Source organism: Equus caballus, chromosome 11 (genome assembly GCF_041296265.1).
Source record: "Equus caballus isolate H_3958 breed thoroughbred chromosome 11, TB-T2T, whole genome shotgun sequence".
In the NCBI taxonomy this organism is placed as follows: domain Eukaryota; kingdom Metazoa; phylum Chordata; class Mammalia; order Perissodactyla; family Equidae; genus Equus; species Equus caballus.
Window position 1 is genome coordinate 14205207 of NC_091694.1, and position 20333 is coordinate 14225539.

The window sequence follows — 20333 nt, forward strand, 5'->3', positions numbered from 1 at the left end:
AGAGTTCATAGAAGGTTTTTACATACCTCATCTCAAGTGATTCTGTGAAGCTGATATTATCATCTCCATGTCATGGACAAACACAAACTCAGAAGACTTAAGGGATTTGCCCAAAAACACACAGTCTGAGGCAGCACAAGAATTCTGAAGTTAATCCCACTTCTGTTCACTCTAGACCCCACCCAGAAAGCACGGAACATACCCTAAACTGTTCAATTCTCCTTACCTGCAAATACACAAAGTTTAAGGCCACCAAAATACTTTATCCCATTTGTTTCAATATAATTGATGGGAAGAGAGGAAACAGATGAAACAACATTAATAGTAACTGTTGAAGTTGGACAATGGGTACAGTGGGATTGATTATACTCTCCTTTCCACTTCTGTATACCTGAAAGTTTCCATAATAAAAATTTTAATTAAAAAACAAAGTCCTCACTCCCAACATAAACTCTGCCATGGCCAACTTTCTATTGAGCACACCTGGGTATGAGGAAAACACCACAGCTGAGAACCTTCAGCACTTCTCAGTTTGAGGCAGGAAAGAGAGTGCTAGACTGGGATTCAGGAAGCTTCAGTCTTTGCTTTAACTAATTGTGAGACCTCACTGATTCTTCTAACTCCTCTGGGCGCCAAACTTCCTCATCTGTTCCTTCTAGGATTAAAATTCTGATTTCAGCTTTCTACTAGCTCCTTAAACTCAAGAGACAAAACCAAATTCCTCTTTTCTCTATTCTAAACCCCTAACACATGTTCTTCCTCCAGACTGCCCTATTCCTCATGTCCCATTCCGCCAGCCACCCAACCATAAAAACCTCAACAACATCTCTGACTTGAGACATAAAACTGACTGTTCCCTTCCCTTCCTACGTAATCAGTCACCACATCTCTCTGTTCAGCCTCCAAAATATCTCTTGAATCCATCACTTCCTTTCATTCCCAAGGCCAAGGATTCAATTCAGGCCCTCACCATCCCTCACGTGGACTATTACCAAGAATCCAACTGAAATCCCTGCCTCTAGTTTTTCGTCACTGCCAATCCCTCATACACATTCTTAGTCTACATTTAAGACCAAAAAACCCAGTCCTGACCTCCTGGCAATGGAACATAGCCTTCCACTATGTTCCTTTATGTATCCCAGGGTCCAACAATTTGGATATGCAGTTTCCTGACACCCACCTCATTTCCAACACGACCCCTTAGTCTTTGTTCAAGCTATCCTTCCCTCCAAAATGCTCTCTTCTTTCCATTGCTTCTCATCTTCACGTTGGTGCAATTTCAATGCCACCTCTTCAGTTGAAGTCTTCCTTGATATCCCCAAGGGGTCAGTTACTGCTTCCTCTACTTAACACCTAAGCACCTTGTCCAATCCCCTTTTACAGCGCCTATCAAATTCCTATCCATCCTTTTATTTTCTAGTGCCCCTATTCTACCTACTAGATGCTTCGCTCCTTGTCAGTAGGAATGATGTTTTATTTACCTTTGTACCCCTCAGAACAGAGCTTCCCAAAGAGTGTGCCACAGCACAGTGGTATGCCATGAATGAGTTAAAGATGTTCTAGACAGCGATCCCCTCCAAGCATCCACAAAGGGACTTCTGCAGCCAGAATCCCCAACTGGTCAAACCTCAAGCAGTTGCAAGCAGCCTCCTCCTTCAACCAGGTAGGCACCATCATGATAACTTAAAAAGCACTCAGACACAGCAGATGGTACACAGTGTTTGCCAATAAATATTTGCTGAATTGAGTACTGGAATAATCCACCCCTTCCCCTTCAACCTCTGTCCCCAAGATCAACTAACACCCAGATTAGACTCTCTTTGAACAGTTTTACTGAATGGATTCTAATTATCTTTTTAATAGTCACCTGTTTATTAGCCAGTTATACTTCCCTTACCTTCCAAAGCCCACATCAATAGTTTATTGCATAAAATAGTAAAGGATATGAACAAACGATTCACCATGAAGAGATTCAAAGAGTAAAATTCAACATTGTAGAAAAAGAAATCCAAGTGCCACTTGACATTATTAAATGAGCAAAAACTTTTAAGGAAAAATGTATTTCTATCCAGTTATGCTGAAACAGGTACATCCACATATCTGTTAGTAATACGAACTGGTATAACATTCTCGAAAAACAGTATGGCAATATGTATCAAAAGCCATAAAAACATTCGTACCATTTAACACTCAGAAATTTATCCTAGAGATATAATCAGAAAAAAAGTCTATAATATCTACAATAATGAAAGTTAAAGTATTAACCAAAAACCAGCCAACAACATAAACACCTAACAAAAAGATTTATGTAAACTATGGAAGTATGACTTGATGAAATATTTTCCAGCCTTTCAAAATATAATCATATAAATTAAAATTGTGACACCTATAACATGGAAATGTTTCATGATCTAATAAGCAGAAAAAAATTCAAATTATATGCATCATAATTAAAAATGAGTAAAATATATATATTTTTTGAAATGGAATGCCAAAAAGAAAATCAACTATTTTAGGGTAAAAACCCAAATATGTAACAACTTATTTAATATCAATTCTTAAATGACTTTATAATTTAAGAAAGTTCCACCACACTGAGGAAACAGAGGGGTTCCAGGATACATGTTTGATATAGTCTCAAGAAGAGGTCCACCCCTCCCTTCTACTGCTCACTTTGGCCTTAACTAAGAACTCTCATGCACTCCTTGTTACAATGACTTATGAGAACCCCGGAGCCCAGCTTTCCAAACACCAACAAACCACATCAACTGGTCTTCTGATCACCCCCATGAACCTGCAGAGGATGAATCCTGCAAAACAAGCATATGCTCAAGAAACAAAGAACCCCTTCAACCATGTACTACTTTAGCAATCAGCAAGCAGCCAAGTCCAAGTTCAATTACAAACCCTAAAGGTACATAGTCTTGTCACATTAAAGTCTCTGAGATTCTCAAGGCCAACTTACTGACTCAGTGGTGGGCTGTATCAAAGCTAAAAAGCAGCATGGACTCAGGACACATCAAAGAACTAGAGGCAGGGAGACCCGGGTACAGTCAAAAGGGATGTTTTTCAAAAAGTTACTTTAACTACAAAGAACAGAAAACTCCAGGTTAAAACAGATGGGTAAAAAGTAGGTGGCAGTGTCTTGTAAATCTTACCCAGCCAGAGTCCAAAAGGCAGGATGGCAAGTCATTTCATTAACAGCTAAAACTTTCTGGAGCTGGTGATTTCTAACAAAAGACTAGTATTGGAAATATATCAAAAAATAATTTTAGCACCAATGCCCCACAAGGACAATGTTAAAACAGTCTTCTAATTGTTTTTCTGTACTACCACCATTTTCTAAGTTTAATACTGAAAGACCAAGACATTATAATGGACCAAGAAGATTAATCACTGTGAAATGATAAATACTCAAGATTAAACTGTCTCTCTTAGCAGGGCATTTCAGCAAAAGACAAATAATTTGAAGGATTAATACAACCATTGTACTGAGGGAGTACAACCATTAGGAAAAAAGTTGAACCTTTTGTTGCTATTGATATGTTCTCAGTATCCAGAACCTCAAAGATGCAGATATACCCAGCCATTCATGACAATACAGACATAGCAGATAACAGCAAAAACAAACACTTCAATATGAAACCAAGTTCCTCAGAGCACAGGGTCAACATACTCAAGCATGTTGACACGAGAACTGAAGGACCTCTCCAGTTCCAGTCACATGCAGATGGTTGAGCCCCTGTGCAGTTACTCATTCAGAGCAGAAGTGGAAGATTAACCTACCCTCACTTCTCTTCAAACAAACTCTGACAAAGCGCAGGCAGTCTCTTCAGAGTATGTTCATCATCATAAAGTCTGTTCTGGAAGTAGCCAATTCAGTCAGCACCCGCATCTTCAAGTTACCACTGTTTCACTACTGCCCTCATCAGCCCACCTCATCCTTTCTGGCCAGAAAGACTCTCATCTAGATTAAGGCCCTCTTGTCTCCTTCTCAGGCATTACCAAGTTGTTTTCTAAATAAGGCTCTCCTACACCTTACTCACCTGCAGTTCACTGCACTGGGTATCACCCAAATAGCCCATCAGAGCTCTTTATAATTTCTGAAAGAGAGAGAAGGAAGCTTTTAAATACATAGTAGAAAATGCCATTGCTGATATATCAGTTCTGAAGCATTTGGACCCAGTATTCACAGCACATGGTCTTTTGGTCCACAGCAGTTCAACAAAATGCAGCATAACCAGCCAGGACCAAGAGTCCTGAGATAAGAGTCCAGAGATAAAAGCTTGGTTTAATGTTGCTACTACTGAGCAGTGTGACCTTGAGTAAGTCACTTGACTTCTCCACGCCTAAATTTCCTCATCTGGAAAATAAGACACTTAGACTAGACAGAAGTAGCAGAGAACCCTACAATGGAAAGAGCACAGGCTTTCCAAGACAGAATGCCAGCACCACTACTTACTAGTCTTGTGACGTTATGTTAGTCCACATTTAGCCTAAATTTCCTCCTTTGCAAAACAGAAATAACAATAACCATCTCAGAGTTGTTACGAGAAATAAAGGAGAGATAATGAGTTATAAAAAGCCTATTGTAAATATACTGTGCAGCTGATCATAAAATTCCACAGATGGTAATTATTATCATTACCCCCTGCGCTAAAGTTATATGAATTCAATTCACAAATATTTATTTCCTTAAAAGATCAACAAATCAAAACTTTACCAACCTGACAATGGAATTAACTCTTTGAGTGTTTCACTAACAGTTCAATTACAGTTATCTTAAATTGACGGTAGTTTAAGACTATCAGTATTACTGAATATCACAGTGCATAAGAACAGACTAGTCCCTGTGTAACATCTAAACTGGTTCCACGGCCATGCGTTCCCTGACCTCTCTGCTTTCACTATCGCCGCTAGATCTCAGCAAAAGAGGGCTCCCAAAAGCCAAATTACACTGTTTGCTCTGGTCAGCTCAGGGGAGCACAACTAAAGACAGAGGAAGGAGAACAGAGGCTTTTTTTCTTTTTTAATCTTTTTTACTTTATACACTTAAGTACTGCTCAAATTTGTTTACCATAGCACACATCAGTTTTGCATAAAAATAAATACTTTTTTAACTATATTAGTTACACAAATTGCCTACTGAAAGGAAGCTTGCCTTACAGGAATATTTTCACCACAAGGAGCATTTCCACAAAAAAAAGCAAAAAGGCAAATTCAGATGTGCCGAGAACACCTAAAATACAGCACAGAAATAACAAAAATCACAAGCATTCACACTTTAGAATGGTTCAGTCAAAAAATATGCCATGAGCTCTTTAAGAACCTAATTATGGAGGCCGGCCCGGTGTTTAAGTTCACATCTTCCACTTTGCCAGCCTACAGTTCACCGGTTCAGATCCCGGGTGAGGATATGGCACTGCTTGGCAAGCCATGCTGTGGTAGGCGTCCCAGATATAAAGTAGAGGAAGATGGGCATGGCTGTTAGCTCAGGGCCAGTCTTCTCAGCAAAAAGAGGAGGATTGGCAGCAGATGTTAGCTCAGGGCTAATCTTCCTCAAAAAAAAAAAAAACCTAATGATGAATCAGGGGCTTTTCGGTTCAAAAGCAAGAAGAATATACAAACTCTGGTTTTACCAACCACTTCCTGCTCTTAGAGAAACTGACCCAGTACAATTTACACGAGTAATCAAGTTGGTATGACTATTTGATAGTATGTTGAAAAACTTTCAATTTGTTTTAGACAATCAATAGCTTAAAAAAAGTATTACATATATATAAATTAAAAGTCTTCATTAAGGGGCCAGCCCCATGGCCGAGTGGTTAAGTTCGCGCACTCCACTTCAGTGGCCCACGGCTTCGCCGGTTCAGATCCTAGGTGCAGACATGGTACCGCTCATCAGGCCATGCTGAGACGGCATCCCACATGCCACAACTAGAAGGACACACAACTAAAATATACAACTATGTACTGGGGGTAGTCAAGGAGGAAAAAAGCAGGAAAAAAAAAAAGAAGATTGGCAACAGTTGTTAGCCCAGGTGCCAATCTTTAAAAAAAAAATTTTTTTAAGAAGTCTTCACATTACATCTACAATATTATTTTTAAAAGAGTAATATTAACTCTATTAAATTCAGGATTATTCAAAAGTATTATCCAGGCACCCATGAAGTGACAGACCACTACCTTTTACGCTGCTTTAGCCAATGCTACAGAAATAACCCTGACTACACCCATCAATTTAAATGAACTGTAAGCTGGTATGGCCACAGTCTCCACAGTATCACAGTTCTCTCCTAGAAAAGATTTCAAGATATTACTTAGAAATCAAATGATGTTTGCATGTGCACGTATGTAAGCTTATGAAAATAAACAACCATAATAATTTGCTTCTAATTTTTTAAGTAGCCCCTCCCCCTCTCTTGTTTATCAATAAATTGAATAAACTTGACCCAAAATCTATGCATTTGAAACAACAGGCAAAGGACCTTATTTCTTGTCCTGGGCTTGTATTTGGATCTTAAATATAGTCTGACAGACAGTTATAGACTAATTTGCATTTAATATTAATACCAAGCCTACTTCTTAAACAGAAAACAAAAATGCATATATAAGATCTGGTCTGCTTATTTGTAGGTCGCTCTGCAATATTCTTAGCCTTTCGTAAATATGCTGTATATTTTTAAACTACACAAGGCCTTTTGCAAGCAGGAATGATTTCTCCTGCTGTTTTGGCACCACTCCCCTCTCCGGTAAAACAATGGACAGTCCATAAATGTATACAGATTTTAAAACAACGTAGGTTGAATATTTATGGTATTAGAAAATGAAACTTCTTGCTAACAACTGCAAAAATCAAGTTTACCAGCTGATAGAGAGGTACTGACTCCCAAAAACTACAGCCTTACCTAAAAATAGTGTCCTAGCTTCCCAGCCAAAAGGACAGACTAAAAAAGCTACGTCTTTATTCAGCTCAAAGACATAGACTCCTACTTCACCACAACCTTCAATACTATGGTATTTCCCAATTTAGAATACTTTGTGTAACAGCTTGTTTGGTGGCCAACCACTAACTTCACTTTCAAGTGAATACTAACACTTCACATGGTCTAATGTGTGAAAATTGTGGAAAATGTCCTGACACAATTCAGGCCAAACAACACTAGCCACACAAGATTACCTATTTCTAAATATTCAATTTTAGACTACAAACAAACATCTCCACAGGCCAAAAAGCAGATCATTGCTTGCTTTCCACAGAGTAATCTGTAAATTTAAAAAACAACAACAATAACAACAAAAAACAAGATAAAAGGTTCAGATTGGGAAGTCTAAGGCATGAATATGCCTCCATCTGTAAACTGAAAACAAATAAATTTAAAAGTCCACATGTGCTCTGCCAAGAATAAAAATAAAAATCTATGTAATATATACAAGTACTGCTGAGTTTGAAACACAAGCAAATGTGGTGTGTGCACTTACAAAAGGATCTTGGTTTATGTCCACCTTCCTTTCCCAGGTTTTTTTTTAAGGGCAAAATGTCAATTTTATGCCTCAATCTGAAAAAAATAAAGCACAGCTTATTCTTCTTAAACAGATGTTGTGATAGATATGAAAAGTTTGTGGGAGGATTTCAAAATCCAAAGCCTACCCAGATGTGTTAAAGAAAAACAAAAAAACAATCCACCATAATAACTTACATTTTCTCAATAAACCGTAGTAAAATATTTTTAAAGTTGGAAAATTGCTTGTAAATAATGTAAAATTAGCAAAGTTCTCTCCTTCTCGCCAGTACAGAATATTAACTGTTCACTAACACTGTATCAATAATGTCCTTTAAATCCAAAGCATTATAAATTAGAATAGAGCGACACTTTGAACTCACACACCACGTGACCAGAGAATAAGGACAAACCAATCTTATCCCTAATAAGCTAAACAAAACTCAACACTACCATTTTTATTTCAAAATAACTATGAGAGAGAGAAACACTACTCTATTTTTCAGAAAATAAAAGCAGGAATGGCTGACTCACCTAAAACAATTATTTCCAATGGAAAGGGTGTACTTTACAAGAGTCCCACAAACTGTGGACACACAGAATCCACATACGCAATCACTAACACTCAATGTAGAGTAAGTGATGGACACGAAAACACAGATAAAGTTAAGACATCCAATTAAAGTTACACAAGGAAATTTAAATAGGCAAACTATAATTACCCCTGGTGAAGATACTGATCAAGGATAGCTGCAAATAACATTTGGCTCTGCATAAGCTCCACTACCGCTGAGTATGTTGCAGCCAATGAAAAGTTGGGTACATCTGACACATTTTTCCTTTCTAAATCTAGCCCTGCCTATACACCCATTTGACTAAGAGAGATATTTGGAAAATAAAGATGGCCCCATCAAACTACTTAGTTTCAGCCTCACCCTTATGAATTAATTAAAATAAAGAAGGAAAAAAGGTAAATCATTTTTAACTGCAGTCTCAACTTACACATCTCACCAGCACTGTAGTTCTTTAGTGATCAATTACTTCATCCAATTCCTGAGGCAAATAGAAAAGTAAAATGTGTCTACACAACCCAGTAATAGACATGATCAGCAGCAAACATTTTATCAGCCAGAAGTGTAGGGGCATCTAAATTTCAAGTGGAAAAAGTTACCAAAATGGTACAGTATGAAGCTTTGTAAATGAGTGTGTTTGTTTTACTTTAAAATAAAAACACTTCCTTTCTGTGTGACAAAAGAATAGATTGTAAAATCTTCTTAAAATACAAAATACAAAAAAGTCCTCTCTTTAGCAGTGACTGACCTTAGTTTCAAAAAAGAAAGGAAGAAATGAAGGAGAAGAAATCTCATTAATATGAGTTTAAGAGAGGGCAAAATTAAGAACTAGGCAGGACAACTTCTCCCCTCCCCCCCCGCCCAGAAATCCACTGTCTCTGGAGTTATACAAATTATATTAATGACCTGCCTGAAAAGTCTGAGTATTGAGGGAGAAGGAACAATTATTTTGAGTTTCAAACAAAACCTGAGGATCCTAAACCAAAACGAATCCCAAAACCCTGGCTTTCAGCCCTGCCTAAGGGATTCTCAGCAAAGGGGAGGGTGCAGAAGGCTCAAATAATCTGGGGGGAGAGCAATCAAAGTTCCCTAGATAAAAATACAGTCCCTTAGCCCCAGAAAAGGAGTCTTAAAGGAATCTCCAGGAAAGGAGAGTCTGTTTTTATTTTTGTTGATGTGCTTATGGGCCAATGAGCATTTCCGAGGAGGGGGCGGAGAAAGGGGGAAAGAAAGTGAAGCTGAGGCAACAGCCCCAGGCGGGGGAGGGAGGGGGCGCACCCTGACCCACTTTTCCCGACGCCCACCCTCCGGCCCCCGCCCCCCGGGTGAAGTCCGAGCGCCCAGGGGGCCATCGGGCCGGGCGTGGGAGGCCCGCCCGCTCCCCACCCCCAGCCGCGACCCGGAGGAGGGGAGCGTGCAAGGAGGCTCGTCTCCCCCGCCCGGAGCACCCGCGGCGGGAGGAACCTCCCGCAGGCTCGCGGCCCGGGTCCGCAAGGCCCCCTCCACGCCCGGGGCCGAGGGCGCCGCGGCCCCCAGCGGAGGGGAAGGGGACTGAGGAGGGGAAGAAGCTGTAAACAGCCCCAGCGTCCGGGCCTCGCCTCGAAGAGCCCCGCTTCCCGGGCCCCGCCGCGGGCCGCCCGGGCTCCTACCCCGCCCCAGGCCGCCTCTCCCGGGGCCCCGGGGACCGGAGGGGAGTCCAGTCCCCTCCCTGGAGGGCTCCGGCAGGTCGCGGAGCGGTCCCAGCAGCGGAGAAGGGGGAAGTCAGGACTTACCTGTCATTACTTTCTACGCCATCTTGGATCCACTTGTCAACGTCCCCACAAAGCATTATGGGTAAGAAAGAGCCTTTAAAGTGACTCCCCCCCTCGGCCCCCGACTCCCGCCTCCCGCCGCCGGCGCCGCCCCTCCGGCCGCACCTCCCGCCTGAAAGTTGCCCCCGGTGGCGGGCTGGCCCAGGCGCCCGCAGCCCGGCCCCCTCCCCTCCTGCGGGCTGCTGGCATTTAAAACTCACCCCCATTTTTTAAATGTGGCTTTGGGTTTTCCCCTTGCTCCTGCCCTGGCCTCCCTTCCCCCCATCTCTCGCCTCCACGCCTGTTCCCTTTGCCCCGCCGCCCTCCTGCCCTGGCAGACACCGCACGTCTGCATTTAATCAGCCCGAGGTTTGCCTGCTGCTGGCGGCAAAAAGCTGCTCATTGATTTATTTATGCGCATTTATGCGTCTGTTACTGCTCTAGATCCTCGGTGCACGGCGGCGGGCTCCTGCAGCCGGCTTCCCGCCCCCGGGCAGCCGGGGGTCGCCCTCAGGGCCCAGGAGTCCGGCGGCCCCGCAAACCAGCCGGCGCTCTGACTCCCGCATCCGCGGACCTGCTTCGGTCCTGACAAACCACTGCGGGGCCGTTGGGCTCTGGGCTCTGGGTGACACTGTGTCCCCGAACCAACCAGCGTCGAAGCGCGCTTGAGGGGGTAGAGAGGAAGTAATAAGCTAAATGCAACTTTTACCCGTGTTTACTCGCCCTCCCGTTGTCTCCTCCCTCGGCCGGTAACGTGATCTGCGACCCTCTAGGTGGGAACCCCTCCCCTAGGAATGTGGCTTTGGGCTCTGCCGAATCCTCCCCTTTCCAGTCCCGGCTGCGTGCGCACTGTGACTTCCTGAGGCAGGTAACTTGGGGGGCGCGTGCTTCGGGCTCCCGCCCGGACGTGCTTCCCGCGTCCCCACGTCAGGGCTCGGGGGAGGGTCCCCGGGAGGGTCGGGGGCTGGAAGGGGGGTGCACCCGCCCTGGTCTACCTGCCGGGTCCCAGCGGGGCGGCGAGGGGAAGACGGCGGGCGCCACTCCCGCCAGGGGTTGTGGGGGGACGTCCGGAGTCGCCCGGCTGTCACGGGGTAGTCGCCCAGCTAGAAGTAGGGGGCGCCGAGACGCCACCCGGGGACCCGAGCGAGCGACCCTGCAGCCATCGGCCGCCGCTCGGGCTGGCGGGCTCTTTGCAGGGGAGCCGAGCTCTCCCCGACTTTCGCCGCCGGCGTTCGGTGGCGCGGAGCTAGCCGAGCACTCGCCCGCGCCCTCGCGCAGTGGTCCCCTTGCCCCCAGGAGTCCCTTGGTGAGTTCCCCCGCTCTCTCACTTCCCAGTACCTCTGCTGTCTGCTTTGCAGACTTTGCAGGCCTGCTGTGGATGCTTCCGCCCCCCCCCGCCCCAGCAAGTTTTTACAAGGATGTGTCCAAGGGAAAATCCTCCAGGACATCAGTGCTTGCGAAACTGCATTCAGTACAAAATGCTGTTCAGTGGCTCTAAAATTCGAAGAATGCACGGGCATTAAACCCTCCCTTCGGTGCACGGGGAGGGCCTGGTGTCTCCCCAACGGTTTTGGGCTCCTCCAGACCCGACGTGAAGCCTCTCTCGAGGAACCTGGACGGTTGCTGACACGAGCCCTGCCCCAGGGGAGCTAAAAACTCCACCGGGCAATTGTCCCGGCCTGATGCGGAGAGTGAGGTGTAGACTCATTAAGGGATTGGCCCGGGGTCAGCCGTGAGGAGGGAGCGAGGTAATGAGTCACTCTCGGCCAGCCGAGAACGCGGTGTGCCTGGGAGGGACCTCCCCTGAGTCACTCGCATCTGAGCTCCGAAAGAGTTGGGAAATTGGAGCCTGGAGCCAGGTTCTTAGACGGTCGGCGCAGGCAGCCCCGCGGGGCCCTGGGCTAGGGGGCGGGACGCAGCACGCTCGCGGCCTTCTGCGGCTGCCCCTGGAAAATGCGTGCCTCTCCCTTCTAAAGAAGGCTCCAGAATCTCCTCTTTGCGGGGTACCCCAGTTGCTCCTCTTCCAATTCCCCTTCAGGACTTAGAGACTCCAATGCACTTATTAAGTGGATATTTATATTTACAAAGCACCTTTGGGTGTGTGGTCTGAGTTTCCTATAATTAAACACTGTTTAAACAAGCTGAGGGCAAAGACTGCCTCCCGAACGTTTCTTTAGTAGGTACCTTTCTTTGCCATTTTTAGGCCTTCACCCTGAGAAGCACTCAATTTATGTGACTATCTGACCCATTCCTCCACGCTGGGGAGCATCCTGGTCCATCCTTGCCCAAGACACCACACCACCTGTTGCCTGAACGAGATAGCCTCCTAATGCTTCTCCTTGCCTCCACTCTGCCCCCTACAGTCAGTTCTTCATCTGACCAACCCAGTGACGTTTGCAAAATGGCGTCACGTGACTCCTTTGCTTAACCCCCTCAAAGGCGCCGCCATCATTCTTGGAATAAATTCCTAACCATGGCCTACAAGATCCCGTGTGAGGTGGCTCCTGCCCCTACTCCCTCACTGTGATAAACCACAGTGAATTTTTCCTCTGTAGCACCCGAGCTTCCTTCCAGCCAGAACCTCGTTCCGCCAGATCTCATGATCCTCTTTTCAGCACTCACGTCTCAGCTCAAATGTCACCCCCTCGCACAGGACTTTTGAGATCCCCTTAACCAAAACAGGTCACTATTCTCTTACCCTGGGTTAGAAATGTTCTTGTTTGTCTATTTGTTGGGTGTTAATTATCTGCCCTAGTCCCATTGGAGCGTATGCCCCATAAGGACACAGGCCTTGTCTGGCTTGTTCACTTAGTGCCTAGATTAGGGCCTGGCACATAAAGATATGTGTGTATGTATTTGTTGAATGAATGACCAAACTTTTATTGAGAGAGGGGGTGGTGGTGAAAGAGAGTGAAGCATGGCATGAGCTGCTGAGGCGCTGCCCTTCTCTTTAGACCACTCCCACTGTGCACAGCTAGAGGTGGGCAGCTAAGAAGGGACATGGGGAAAACAGCCTCCTCCGCCAAGGTTAATGGAGGTCCATCCTGATTCTGATCTCATAAACACACAGCCCTAAATAATTCCCCATTCACTCCCACCACATCCTTCCTAGTGTTTTCCTGCTTAACCCCCACTGGCCATGCTCTCTTCTTTCCAGTCCCAAGGCTCAGTCCTTGGGTCTCTTATTCATCTACAACTCCCCCCCCCCCCCCCCCCGCCAGGTTTCTTTCAGTCTCAAGGCTTTACGTAACCATCTTACCCTGAGGAAGAACTCCAAACCTATGGCTTCAGCCCACAGCTTTCTCCTGAGCTTCAGATTCCTGGCATCTCCACTTAGATCTCTCATAGACATCTCAAACTCAGCATGTCCGGAACTGAATTCCTTTGTTTTTTTAAAGATTGGCACCTGAGCTAACATCTGTTGCCAATCTGCTTTGTTTTGTTTCTTCTCCCCAAAGCCCCCTAGTACATAGTTGTAGGTCTTTCTGGCTCTGCTGTGTGGGACGCTGCCTCAGCATGGCTTGATGAGCAGTGCTAGGTCCACACCCAGGATCCGAACTGGGGAAACCCTGGGCCACCGAAGGGGAGTCTGCGAACTTAACCACTCTGCCACAGGGTGGGCACCCAGGACTGAATTCTTGATCTCCCCCAACAAATATGCTCACCACAGTATTCCCCACCTCCATTACTGCCAGCTCAATCCTTAAAATTGTTCAGGCCACAATCCTTGCTGTCATTCTCTCGAACTCCACCTTCAGTCCATCTGCAAATCCTGTTTTGCCTTCGAAATGTATCCAGAATCTTACTGTTTCTCATCACCTCCATCATTGCCACGCTGGTCCAATCCACTGTAATCTCCTCTCCTTTGCCCCCATCCAGCCTGTTCTCAACATAGCGGCCACATTAGTCTAGATAAAATGCAAATCAAATCCTATCTCTCCTCTGCACTCAACCCTCTGATTTCTACTCATCTCCTTCAGGGGAGAAACCAAAGTTCCACCCAGTCTGCCTCCTCTCATCTCTGATCTCATCACGCACCTCTGGTGCCCTTGCTCTGCTTCAGCCATAATGGCCTCCCTTTTGAGTATTCTCTCCTGCAGTAGCATATCCACATGGCTCACTCCTTCGCATCCTTCAAGCTTTTGCTCGCCCCAGTGACTCTCTTTCTCATCATTCTACTTAAAATTTCATTATTCCTCGACACACACACGCTCTATTTCTCTCTGTTCTTTTTTCCCATAGCATTTATCACCCTCTAACATAATAAGTAATTTGTTTAGTTATTCATTCTCTTGTCTGTCTCTTTCCATGTGAAGAGTCAGCTTGCTGATGAACAAAGACTTCTAATTGTTGCTGAGAACTACATTTCCCAGCTATGCCCTTGCATCTAGCTGGGCCTATGTGACTAGTTCTTACAAATGGACTTAGAGCAAAAGTGTGACTGTGGAAATCTGCCTGACCAAAATTACATGCATTGGACTCTATGTTGAGCAGACAGTAGACCTTTGTTATGTTAATCCACTGAGAACTTGTGATCTATTTCTTGTAGCGTCTAGCACCCTTATTACTACACCCTGGTCGTTACAGCCCTCTAGAATGGAAGCTCACTGAAGACAGGGACATATGTAGGTTTTGTCCATTAATGTGTCAATCCTCAGTGCCAGAGCTTAGCACATAGTACGGACTTAATAAATATTTGTAAGTGAATGAATGAATTCCCTTTTCCATGACCAATCATGAAAATTAGTGAATAGCTGGCAAGGAGAGGACCATGTAAAACGATTTTTTTGTTTTAGTTAAAGAAGTAGAAACTCTGGATTTCTAGAGAATCGTTGGCTGGAGGCTTTGGTAAAACTAAAGGGAATTTCCTTTAATTTTGTTCTTCCCCATTTTCACCTCTTTCTTCTTCTTTTCTCCCTTCTGCTTTTCCACCTCCTCCATTTCTGTTCCACTCAAGTTTTCCTTCACTTTCCCCTCTCCTTTTTCTTTCATAGATTTTGTTCTCATTTTCTTCCCACTTAATCTAACAAGAATTCACTAACTATTAATTTGAGCCCCTGTGAGTGCTTAGCCAGGATATCTACTCTAAATCACTTAAAATGTAGTAGTGGGAGATAACATGGGTGAAAAAAATGAAGGCATATTAAATCCTGGGAATCTTACACTCCTTTTATTTTTTTAATTTTTATTTATTTATTTTTAATTTTTTTGAGGAAGATTAGCTCTGACCTAATATCTGTTGCCAATCTTGCTCTTTTTTTGCTTGAGGACGATTAGCCCTGAGCTAACATCTGTGCCAATCTTCTTCTATTTTGTATGTGGGTCTCCACCACAGCACGGCCTCACAAGTTGTGTAGGCCTGCTCCTGGGATCTGAACCCATGAGCCCAGGCTGCTGAAGCAGAACGCACAGCACTTTAACCACCCAGCCACAGGGCTGGCCCCCTTAAACTCCCCTTTTAGACCCGCTTCACTTCTCCCTGAGATATAGAAAAGAAGTGATGAGCCAGCCCTGGTGGCCTAGTGATTAAAGTTTGGCACATTCTGCTCTGGTGGCCCAGGTTCAGTTCCAAGGCACAGGACCACACCACTCATCTGTCAGTAGCCATGCTGTGGCCACAGCTCACATAGAAGAACTAGGAAGACTTACAACCAGAATATACAACTATGTACTGGGGTTTTGGGGAAGAAAAAAAAGAGAGAGAGAGAGGAAGATTGGCAACAGGTGTTAGCTCAGGGTGAATCTTTCCCAGCAAAAAAAAAAAAAGAAAAAGAAAAGAAGTGATGGTAGACAAGATAATTCAGACTAATCTCCCCACTGAGGACAACTAAAACAAAACAGACAATATATTCTTCAGAACATCTGCTTGAACACATCTGGAAGGTTAACACAAGTGGAAAACTACCAAGGATAGACAGAACAGGGAGGAGATTCTGAAATTTGGGGTACTTGTGCCCTAAGGACCTTTGCTTTTGACAGCAACTTGAGTCAAGAGTAAGTATCACCGCACACTCATTAGGGTAGCTATTATCAAAGGAGGGGGCAGGGCACCCAGCCCCAGTGGCGGAGTGGTTAAGTTCAATGTACTCTACTTCAGTGGCGTGAGTTAGGTTCTCAGGTGCAGACCTACACCACTCTGTTAGCTGCCATGCTGTGCTAGTGGCCCACATACTAAAAAATACAGGAAGGTTGGCACAGATGTTAGTTCAGGGTGAATCTTCCTCAGAAAAAAAAAGAAAGAAAGAAAACAGAAAATAGCAAGTGTTGACAAGGATGTGGAGAAATTAGAATCCTTGTGCATTGTTAGTGACAATGTAAAATGGTGCAGCCACTATGGAACACTATAGCAGTTTCTCAAAAACTTAAACAATTACCATATGACCCAACAATTCCACTTCTGGGTATATACAAAAAAAAATTGAAAGCAAGAGCTCAAATAGATATTTGTACACCCATGTTCAAAGCATCATTATTCACAATAGCAAAAAAGTGGAAGCAACCTAAGTGTACATCAACAGATGAATCAATGAAAAATGTGGTATGTACGGGGGCCAGCCCTGTGGCCTAGTGGTTAAGTTCAGCGCACTCTGCTTAGGTGTCCCAGGTTCGGTTCCGGGTGCCGACCTACACCACTTGTTGGCAGCCATGCTGTGGCCGCATCCCACATACAAAATAGAGGAAGATTGACACAGATGTTTGCTCAGGGAGAATATTCCTCAGCAAAAAAAAATAAATAAAGTGGTATATACATACAATGGAATATTATTCAGCCTTAAAAAGGAAGGAAATGCTGACACATGCTACAACATGGATGAACCTGGAGGACATTATGCTAAGTGAAATAAACAAGTCATGAAAAACAAATGACTATGATTCTATTTATGAGGTGCCTAAAGTAGTCAGATTCATAGACAGAAAGCAGAAGGATGGTTGTTGGGGCTTGGGGGAGGGGAGTCTGGGGAATTGTTAAATGAGTGTAGAGTTTTCAATTTTGCAAGACAAAAAGTTCTGGAGACCAATTGCAAAGCAATGTGAATGTACCTAACACTGCTGAACTGTACACTTAAAAATGGTTAAACTGGTAAATTTTATATTATGTGTCAAGAAGAAGAAAAAAAATTTAATGGTTAAGGTGGTAAGTTGTATGTTATGTGTATTTTACCACAATTTTTTAAATTAAAAAAGACAAACCATGCAAAAACTAACCAAAAGAAAGTAGACTTTATGGCAAAAAGCATTACCAGAACTAAAGAGGGACACTTCATAATGATAATGTGCTTAATTCACCAAGAAGATAGAGCAATTCTAAATTTGTTTGTGCCTAATACACATAGCCTCAAAAGATATAAAGCGGAAATGTGGGCAGAATTGCAAGGAGATAGAAACAAATCTACAATTATAGTGGGAGATATCTATATCAGTAACTGTTGGAACAAGCAGATGAAAAACTAGTAAGAAATGGATTTGAGCAACTGGATAAGCAAACTTTACCTAATAGAAATATATAAAGAACACTGTACCAAAATTGCAGATCACAAATTCTGTTCAAGGGTACATGGAATGTTTATGAAAACGCTAGGCAATATAGCAAGTCTCAACAAATTTCAAATGATCTAAATCATACAGAGCACATTCTCAGACAATGATGTAATTAAGCTAGAAAATAAGAAAAAAGTAAGCAGAAAATATCTACATATTTGAAAAATATATAAACTGCTAAATAACTCATGGATTGAAAAGTCACAATGGGAATTAGAAAATATTTTAAGCTGAAAGTTTTTGAAAATACTACATCCCAAATTAAGATGTAGCTAAAGCCATGCTAACATGGAAAGTTAAATTTTTAGATACATGTAATAGAAAATAAGCCTGAAATAAGAATAAACAAAGTATTCTTTTTTTTTTTTAAGATTGGCACCTGTGCTAACATCTGTCGCCTATTTTTTTTTCTTCTTCTCTCCAAGCCCTCAGGACATAGTTGTATATTCTAGTTGTGAGTGCCTCTGATTGTGCTATGCGGGACGCCACCTCAGCATGATCTGATGAGCGGTGCCATGTCCACGCCCAGGATCTGAACTGGCAAAACCCTGGGCCATAGAAGCAGAGCGCATGAACTTAACCACTCGGCCACAAGGCCGGCCCCTAAAGAAAGTATTCTTCATGGGAAATTAGAAAAAGAACAACTAATTAAGCACAAAGGAAGTGCAAATAAAAGGAAACATAGTCAAAAGTTAATTCTTTGAAATGACTAATAAAATTAATAAGCTCTTGGTGAGACTAATTTTTAAAAGCACAAATAATGCCAAAAAATGAAAAAAGGAACATTTCTACAGATTTTTCGATCATTAGAAAGATAATGAGACAATATTATGAACAGTTTAACGCCAAGAAGTCTGAAAATTTGGTTGAAATAGACAAATTCCTTGAGAATGCAATTTACCAAACTGGCACAATAGGAAACATAACGCCTGAATAGTCCTGTATCTACTTTTTAAAATTAAGCCTATAATTTAAAATCTTCCTACAAAGAAAACTCCAGGCTAGAGAGCTGCACCAATAAGTTATATTTAAGGAAGAAATAGCACAAATCTTAGACAAACTCCTACAGAAAATAGAAAAAGGAAATAACCCCTGACTCATTCTACAAGGCCAACATAACCTTGATACCAAAACCTAACAAAAGACATTACAAGAAAGGAAAATGACAGACTAATCTCACTCATAAACCTTGATATAAAGCTTATAAACAAACGACTAGCAAAGTGAATCCAGCAATACATAAAGAAGATAATATATCACGACCATGGTGGGCTTATTCTAGGAATTTTAACTTGGTTTAACATTCAAAAATCAGTCAGTGTAATTCGCCATATTAATGGAATAAAAAAGAGGAATCATGATCATTTTAATAGATACTTTAGGAAAAGCATTGAATAAAATTCAGCATCAGTTATGATTTTTAAAAAAAATATATATGTGCCAGCAAAGTAGGAATAGAAAAGGATTTTCTTAGCTTTGTAAAGGGTGTACAAAACCTTCAACAAACATGCCAAATAGTATAGATGGACAAAAACCTACAAGCATCATACCAAATAGTGAAATATTAAAAGCTCTCCCTTTGGATGTCTGCTTTGACCACTTCTATTCAACGTCATAATGGAGGACCAAGCCAGTGCAGTAAATAGTACAAGAGAAAAGTGAAAGATATAAGTTTGAAAAGGAAGAACTATCATTGTTTACAAGATGACCTGATTTTGTAGAAAAATCCACAAGTATATCGTTAGAATTAATCAGTGAGTTTCGTAAGGTTGCTAGTATTGATATTAAAATGTATTTCTACATACTAGTATAAACTATAGCCAGCCCCAGTGGTCTAGTGGTTAAAATTTGGGACTCACTGTCACAGCCTGGGTTCGTTTCCTGGTCAGAGAACCACACCACCTGTCTGTCGCTTGTCATATTGTGGCCACATTTGCTGTGATGTGGAAAGCTATGCAACCGGTATTTCAAATACCAGCAGGGTCACCCGTGGTGGACACGTTTCAACAGAGCTTCCAGACTATGACAGACTAGGAAGAAGGACCTGGCCACCCCTTCCGAAAAAACTGGCCACGAAACCCGTGTGAACAGCAGGAGGACACTGTCTGATACAGCACCAGAAGATGAGAGGATGGTGCACAAGACGGGGCTGGGTTCAGGTCTGCTGTACACACATCCCTAGGATTCGGAATTGACTTGATGACATTAACAACAAAAAAAGTATCTACTATATAAAGCAAATACTCAGGTAGAATATAAAAAGTTTAAGACGATACCTTACAACAGTGTCAAAATATTGAATACATAGGAATTAATCTAATGAAATGTGTGCCAGACCTCTATGCAAAACTAAACATTATTGAAAGAAAGAAAGGAAAATCTAAGTAAATGGGAGTACACCATGTGTGGCAGACATAGAAATGTCAGCTAGCAGCCCTTCAAGAAAGAACTTTCTGCTCAGCCATGCAGACGTGGTCTGCACACAGCCAGCTCCTTCAGGATCTGCCTTAGCCGTGATCTGCCTTGCCTGAGGCTCCCAGAACAGCATACATACAGTGACTGAGGGATACAGGGACATAAAAGCCTGGCCATTCTGACCCAATGCAGGACACTTCAAAACCCTTGAGACTGAGGGCAACTCCCTGCCACGTTGACCGAAGCTTGTAGGGCTGGTACTCCCTCTGCCCAGTCTTGCTGCCTCCCTTTCCTTCCACAAATGTGGATCCCTAATAAACATCTTGCGACTTAAACTCTGTCTCTGCCTCTGCTTCTGAAGAACCTAACCTATGAGAGCTGATACCAGGAGTGGTCTGAGAAAGCAGGTGATAAGATGGAGTTTAGAATCAGCTGGTGAGGATGTCCCATCACTGGTGGTAGGTTGGTGGGTCTCAGCCAGCCCTTGGCACAAGGTGTTGGTTCACTTGTTCACA

The 20333-nt window shown here is 43.2% G+C and overlaps 1 protein-coding gene and 1 long non-coding RNA gene across 33 annotated transcripts in view; one reads left to right on the top strand and one right to left on the bottom strand.

Moving 5' to 3' along the window:
- HELZ (helicase with zinc finger) overlaps positions 1-9988 on the bottom strand; it is a 176829-nt gene extending 166841 nt beyond the window's left edge. For 4 of the 32 annotated variants that reach the window (XM_070225666.1, XM_070225661.1, XM_023651613.2 and 1 more), the window contains exons 1-3: positions 9847-9905; positions 8505-8555; positions 4047-4103 (exon numbers count right to left, since the gene is read on the bottom strand). The gene's annotated coding sequence lies outside the window, so the exon portion shown is untranslated. 32 annotated transcript variants of the gene reach the window in all.
- LOC138916119 (uncharacterized) lies at positions 9439-20153 on the top strand. The gene is made up of 3 exons (XR_011422855.1): positions 9439-9907; positions 10638-10732; positions 17829-20153. It is a non-coding gene; the product is annotated as an uncharacterized lncRNA (long non-coding RNA).
- Positions 20154-20333: the final 180 nt, after the last annotated feature.